The following is an 8,241-nucleotide window of genomic DNA, read 5'->3' on the forward strand; positions in this document are numbered from 1 at the left end:
TGTTGTTGGAGAAATTTAGACAACACTAAAATAAATAATATAATAAAGATATGAACAGAGAATGTGTAAGTACTCGACCTAGAATGGCGAGTATTCAAGCTATAAACACACAGACGTACTAAAAATAAAAAGAACACAAAGGAATATAGTGGTTCAGTCAAATCACGGTCTGCTTAGTCCACTGTTGCAAGGGTTTTCTGTCTTGTCCATTTCATGTTGGATTAATCCTTTATATACAAAGCAAGTGTCCTTTGATTACCCAGAGATTGACTTCATTATCAATCCGTTTTTACATTGAATTACAACAATTAAATTAATAAAAATGTAAATACAATAAATGAAGAATAATTTTGGCCCAATTCACTAAATACAACAACGTATGCGAATTCTATAGTGCGAGTTTTCTGTTCATATTCCTGGATAAGCCTGCAGGCTTAAGATGCATACAAGACTAGTCGAGTTTGGGATGTCTGCGTCCTGTTGGAGTCGCTTATACGGACATCCTGTAATAAGTTGATAACCTAAGGCATGGGAGTCCTTATCGGGTTATCAGGGTTGTTGGGTCATCCGTACTAACTCGCAAAGTAAAGAATCGATCTTTACAATTCCCAAGAAGATCTTTGTAGTCTTTGCATACATCTAAGTATATGCGAGTCTTAAACCGATCATCGATCCTACTTTGTGCAAACTATACGAATGCCACTAGACTCTATCAAGGTCACATCATCCCGTTGAGTCTGGTTCAGGCGAGGTTTACACTCAAGAGGTCTCTCACTGACATCTCAGCTTTCCTCGAGGAGAGTGAGTCCACGTGTCATTTTTATAAGAGTCTGGTATCGAGTTTCTAGGTGAGAAATTCTCACTACAACACATGCCCCTAGTTTCGCGACTGACAACTTATGTCATGAGGGAAACTATAAGCGAGAGGCAGGCAAAAGGTTGTCACAAGATGGTGACTTTTGGTTGTCTAATCGAGGGTTTCGAAAAGACGGCTGTAATCATTATACTTAACCCATTTGGTGTGCGACATCATCAAAACTCTTCAGAGTCCGTGTAGGTGTTGTTATGGATAACCGTTAGATTGTGTGACTTTAGGCATTCTCTTGCCAAGTGTCTCCATCCCAATTAATGAGGGATAATGGTATTTAACCATCCTGATACGAAATGATCCTTCATTTTTACTTCTTTCTTCTTTTCTCTTTGATTTTTAAAACTTTAAAACCCACTTCACATTTCTTTTTTTCTTTTCCAGAAAAGGTCTCAAAAGCTTCTGAATCTCTGAAGAATATCGACATTCTCAAGGTTAGTAGAAAATTGTTTGTAACTGTTTTTTCCTTTATTTTGAGAATCAATCCATATTCTGCGTTTTAGCAGGTAGATAATGCATGAGACATCAAGAAGTATATATATGTGACTTTATTTTTTGACAAAACTGGGTATTTTTCCGAGAAATATGAGCCTGAAATTTAAGTAATCACAGGTTTCAGTAAGGACACTTTGAGTATTCGCATCTTTCTTGTTGAGTATGTTGAATACTCGCGAGTATTAGGATGAACATCTTGAATACTCGCATATATATTTATACATGAATAATTTATCAAATATGAAATTTAGCTATCTTAATCCCTGTTTAGAACTTAGGGTTTTATTTTTAGCCTTCCAATTTATATATGCGTTTGTCCAAATATTGGTTGAGTCTTTTGAATGGTGGATGTGTCACTGTAACTTAATGTTCATGCGAGTGTATGCATGTTCCTTGGGTCACTGTGATACACCCAGCCATTTGTGACATGCGACCAGTTTTTTCTTTTCTTGCTCTTTTAGTCGCATGTTAGAACTGACCAGATTTCTTGAAATGGTGGGTGTGTCCGAGTAACTCTATGGTCATGCCTAAAAACCCATGCCCCTTGGGTTACTGGGAAACACCAGCAATTTTTTGAGACATACTGTTAGTTGCACATGTGTGACTTACACCTTGAGAGAGTTAGCTATCTTCTCGAAATGATGGGCGTGTCTCAATACCTTAATATTCCGGTACCAACATGATCATTAGGTTATTGAGATACACCCAGCCATTTCTTGAGATGTCTGGTTAATCCTTCATATTTTCTGAATTTCTTTTATGCGGGTGAGGTCATTGGTGTTATTCTTGCACTTTCACCTCACTGAAAAGATCTTCTATCTTTCAGATGAGCGAATTCTCGGATATCCAAATGCTCGACTCTGGAGGTGGGGCTTTTGCTAATGAACTAGATAAAAGCAACAACTTCATACCCACCTCGATTTCTGAGGAGGAGGTTCCTGTCGACAGCGCTGTGCGTCTAGGTTCACTATCTACTGATGAGATAGATAGGATGGTTTAAGAAATCGGTGAACCAGGGATGATTGAGATTCGCGATAGTGAATCTACGATGTCTGACAAAGAGTACCTTACTCACTCGGGGCATGCCCCTGATACTAAAGTCGAAGAAATGGGAAAGGACTTTGAGATTCCTGATTGAGAGTCGGAGATGGAGGAGAATGCTGAGAGTAGTGAAACTAATTCAGTTGACGATGCTCAACTGAATGAACCCTTTTCATGCGAGGACCTAGTCTCGTGAGTTACCAAATCTGACCTGCATACATTTGCACGGTTGAATTTGTTGCTGCTTGGGACCATGCATCCTTCAGCATCTCAAAGACCTCATCTCCCCTTTACCAACCCTGCGATCATCCCCACACAAGACGTGGTTGTTTCAATCCTATTCTTCGCTGTGGGGTATCTTTACCCTTTCATCCCTTTGTTAAAGTCGTCGTCAGACACTACGATGTCTCTCACTTCCAACTAACCCCAAACAGTTATCGCATAGTTTTAGGATTTTAGGTGATGTATATGGAGTATGTCCAAAGGGAGCAAACTATGGAGGACTTCAGTTACTTTTATGATATAAAAAATGTAGGTCACATCAATGGCTTTCACTACTTTAGTAAATGGGAAAATTTTGAAATTAATGGGGTAGAAGGCATGGTTTCCAATATGGGAGATTAGAAATCTAAGTGGTTTTACGCATTCCAAGTACCAGGAGTTAGGACTGACTTCAATCGTCGACCTAGTACGTCGCGTATCTCAACACTTAGTATATTTTTATTACCTTGTAAAGTCGTTAATGTTTATCTTTTGTTGATCGCAGATAGGCCGGCTCAACCTGTTCTAAACCATGCTCGCAGAGAAATTGTCGAGGTTCTCGGTAGCTTGCCTGTTCAAGATCGCGATCGGCAATTGCTGTGTACGACTACCAAACTACGAGAACACAAGCTAATTCTTGAGAACTCCAGCCTTCAGCGGGAGCCAGTATACAAGGAGCCTTCCGAGAAACAAAAGGAAAGAATAGACAAACGTCTATCCAAACAAACGTCAAGACCAACATCAGTTAGTATATCAAGTATGTACATGTTATTTTATAACATAAAAAATTATACTTATCTTATTGCCTTTTTGCAGTAATGACATTCCTAAAGCAAGCTCCAATCCTAAACAGAAAGCCTAAGGTTGGAACTGCGACAACATCTCCTGTTATCCCGCAGAAGAGGAAGAGTGAGGTCGTCGTGACTCCCACAGCTGATTCCTCTAAGAAGCAGGTCAGACCTGCCGAAGACAAGGGGAAGATGGTCATGATTGACCCCGCTGTTAGAGCTCGCGATATCATAACTCTCCAAGATAAGTTAGTTGGTGAGGAGTTTATGTCCAAGGTTGATGGGACTCCTTTCGAGGAATTGATTTCATGCTTTGCAGAACTGGCCTCACAGTTCATTGCCATTTTCTCGAAGGCTTTCGTTGCAGGTAACAAGGAAGTCGATCTTTTGAGGAAGCAGAACACCCTTCTTCAGGACAATGTGCAGAAACTGAAGTTGGAAGCAACTTCGAGGGAGAAAGACATCGAGGACCTTGGAAAGGCCAAAGAGCAGGCAGAGGAGAAGGCTAAGTAGGACAAGGATAAAGCCAAGCTCTCAGAGTCGCGAGTTGAGGAATTGAATCGTGATCGCAAGGAGTATGGGAAGAGACAGTTCCATCAGGCTGTCTCTGACTGCATCTACACGACTTTATCCAAATAGCCTAACTTTGATTTCTCAGTTCTTGGGGTGGAAGCAGCTACAATAGCCGAGGCTTTTCGTGCTATGTCGCCTACTCAAACTAAAGGATGCGGTGGAAACCTTTTCCCTGAGGAGGCAGAGAACATGGATACTGAGGAAGTCATTGATGGTGCTGCAAGTAAGGTCGCAAATGATTCTGTCACTCCAGCTCCTTAATTTATCTAAGTCCCTTTCATGATTGTCGAATTTTTATTCCTTTTGTTAGCGGTACATGGGTACTCGCGCTTTGTACTTCAAACAAGTTTTGACTTCATCATTTTCGAACAATGTTTATCCTTTCGAGGATATTACTTTTGCATATTTATGTTAAGCGGTACAGGTGTACTTGCATAATCTAAACTGCTCTTTTAATATTTTACCTTATTGTTTCTATTCGCAATGTTTTTTACTATTACAGCTTGGTGTAATAACTTAGAATGTAAAACTTGCATAAGAGGAGAAAAAGTAAAAACTTCGAAAATCTCATTATAATAATCAATAGTACAAAGGTAGGCTATACCCCCTATACTTAGGACATTTATCAAAATAAATTGACTAAGTATAATTACAATGCGAGTATTATTGATAATAATACTTTAAACTCTTGCCATTCCAAGCTCTTTTGATCGCGGTTCCATCGAGGTCTGATAATCGGTAGCTCATACTACCAATTTTTTTCAGCAATTTGGTGTGGTCCCTCCACGTTTTCACCAAAAACTCCATGTGCTAAGCTTCGTGTGTTTGGCATGACCTTTCATAGAACCAAATCACATACTTGCAGACTTCGTTCTTTCACCTTTAAGTTGAAATAACGAGCTGTTCGCTACTGATAGGCCGTATTTTTCAAATGAGCCTGATCGCACTTTTCCTTCAGAAGATCGAGCTCTAACAACTGATTTTCTGTATTACTACTAAGGTTAAAAACATCTCTCCTTAGAGATCCTGCTCCAACTTTGACTGGCACCATGGCTTTGCACCCGTAAGAGAGTGAGAAGGGAGTTTCTCCAGTCGTGGATCGAGGAGTTGTATTATACAACCACATAACTTAGGGATGTTCTTCTGGCCATGTGCCCTCATGTTCTTTGACCCTTTGATGGTATGCTTAATGATCTTATTAACTGCCCTCATTTGTCCATTACTCTGTGGATATGCGACTGTTGAAAATGCTTTTTAAATCCCCAATTCATCGCATAGTTGGCGCATCTCCTTACAGTCAAATTGTTTACCATTGTCAGAAATTAACTTATAAGGGATACCAAACCTACAAATGATAGCGCTGTAGACAAACTCGCGTAATTTGGTGGCTGTGATAGTCGCTAGAGGCTTGGCTTCAGCCCATTTCGTGAAGTAATCAATAGCGACTACGACGTATTTTACCCGTCCTTTTCCTTTTAGCAATTCTCCAATTTAGTCTATGCCCTAGACCGCAAAGGGCCAGGGACTTGTGATAGAATTAAATTGGCTTGGTGGTCTGTTTACATAAGTAGCTATTCTTTGACACTTGTCGCATCTTTTAGCGAAGCTAAATGCATCTGCTCGCAATGTTGGCAAGTAATACCCCTACCTCATTATCTTTAAAGCAAGGGAATTACCACCACCATGGTTGCCGTAGATTCCACCATGCACTCTCAGAGTATATAATCGCACTCTATCCCATTGATAGACTTGAGTAACGGCTAACTAAAGCTTCTGCGATAGAGTTTGTCGTCATAAATGACATATCGAGTGGCTCGATATCTCTGCTTTTTGGCTTCAGTTTTATCTTCAGGAAGCATTCCTATTTTTAAGTAGTCTATTATCGGGGTCATCTAGGTGACCCTTTTGACTATATCAACTTCAATCATTTCATCTCGATTGATTGTTGGGTGAGTTAATGCATCTACAGGAATTAAGTCGAGTAATTCAGCTTCTCTTGTCAAGGCCAATCGGGCCAGAGCATCTGCATGAGAATTGTAAGCACGAGGTATTGTACAAACAACTATCTTTTTAAACTTTTATAATAGCTCACAAATATAAGAAAGATATTTGGCCAAGCGACCTCCTCTAGCCAGGTACTCTCTGTTGACCTGACAAACCACGATTTGTGAGTCACTAAATGCTTCCACATACTCAACTTTCATCTTAAGAGCGAGTTTCAATCCTCCGATTAGAGCCTCATATTCGACTTCGTTGTTAGATGCAGGAAACTTGAATATAAGGGCAGCGTGTACCTTAAACTTGTTAGGACTTATGAGGATTATGCCACCCCCTGATCCTTCACTGTTGGATGCCCAATCAACATACAAAGTCCACCCCTCACCCTTTGGTATGTCGGGATCAATTCGGTGTTCTGTGATTATGGCTACTTGGTCATTTGGAAAGTCCAGTATAAAATCTGCAAGGGTCTATCCCTTGATTGCCGATCTTGGTTTGTATTTGATGTCGAATTGGCTCAGTTTTGCTGACCACTTGAGTTATCTTCCTGAGGCTTCTGGTTTGGCCAAAACTTTTTGAAAGGGGAAGTTTGTTAAAACCTCAATATTGTGGGCTTGAAAGTAAGGTCGAAACTTTCTTGAAGCGATCACCAATGCAAGTGCTAGTCGTTCCATTTGTGGATAACGGGTCTCGGCATCTAGGAGACGCTTGCTCACACAGTACACTGGATATTGTCTACCTTGGTCTTTGTGGATTATTACTGAACTAATTGCGTATTAGAACACTGCGAGGTAGATAGATAAAATTTCTCCAGGCATCGGCTTGGAAAGTATTGGGGGTTTCCCCAAGTATGTTTTGAGGGCCTGAAAAGCTTCTTCACACTTTTCAGTCCATTGAAACTTTTTATTTCCTATAAAATCTGAATAAACTCATTACATTTATCAGAGGAATGTGATATGAAGCGATTTAATGCACCAACTTTACGTGTAAGGCTTTGGACTTCTTTTGGTTTGGTTGGAGATTGCATCTCCACCAAAACTTTTATCTTTGCAGGGTTAGCCTCGATTCCTCATTGATTTACCATATAGCCGAGAAACTTTCCAGAGCCCACTCCAAAGACACATTTGAGGGGGTTGAGTCGCATTTTTTGTTGTTGCAAGATTTTGAACACGGCCTCTAGGTGGGTGACATGGTCCTCACATCTTCAGATTTTACGAGCATATCGTCAACATACACCTCCATCGTTTCGCCAATTAAATCTGCGAACATCATGTTTACTAGCCTTTGATACATCGCTCCTGCGTTTATGACCAAAAGGCATTACCTTATAACAATACAAACCTCGATTTGTAATGAAGGAGGTATGCTCCTGGTCTGGTTCATACATCGAAATCTGGTTATATCCTGAGTATGCATCCATGAAGCTGAGAAGCTCATGACCTGCGGTAGCATCAACAAGTTGGTCAATGCTAGGTAAGGGAAAACTATCCTTAGGACATGCTTTATTTAAATCAGTGAAATCAACGCATGTGCGCCATGAGCTATTTGGCTTGGGCACCAGTACAGGATTTGCTAACCAGTTTGGGTAGAATAACTCCCTTATGAAGCCACAACCCAAAAGGCGATCTACTTCTTCTTTAAGCGCTTGGTACCTCGTGGGGTCCATTTTACAGCGCTTTTTTCGAACGCCTCGCACTTTGGGGTCAATGTTCAATCGATGACACATGACTTGCGGTAATATCCCAACCATGTTTGAATGTTTTCACGCAAAAACATCTAGATTTTGTTTGAGAATAGTGACAAGCCTTTCTCGCTGTTGAAATGTTAGTTTAGAACCAATTTTCAAAACTTTATTATGATCAGAAAGATTGATTGGTACCTCAATTGTATCCTCTGCAGCTTGTTCGATGTTGGTATAATCGAGGATCCTTGCATCTAGATCAGGTTTCTCTACTGGCGATATCTTCTCGATTCTGAAAACTTCTTGCCGAGGAGGTGGTGCTTTCAGTAAATATTTACATTTACTGACTTCTTCTTTTCTGCGATTTTAACTGCTGTTTTATAGCACTCTCTTGAATCCGATTGGACTCCTCGCACATATCCTACACCAGCGGGGGTAGGAAATTTTATTGTGAGATGATAGATGGAGGTCAAAATCTTCATCTGCTTGAAGATGGGGCGGCCTATCACCGCGTTGTATGCTGAATATTGATCGAT

Source organism: Cannabis sativa, chromosome 5 (genome assembly GCF_029168945.1).
Source record: "Cannabis sativa cultivar Pink pepper isolate KNU-18-1 chromosome 5, ASM2916894v1, whole genome shotgun sequence".
NCBI classification, from domain to species: domain Eukaryota; kingdom Viridiplantae; phylum Streptophyta; class Magnoliopsida; order Rosales; family Cannabaceae; genus Cannabis; species Cannabis sativa.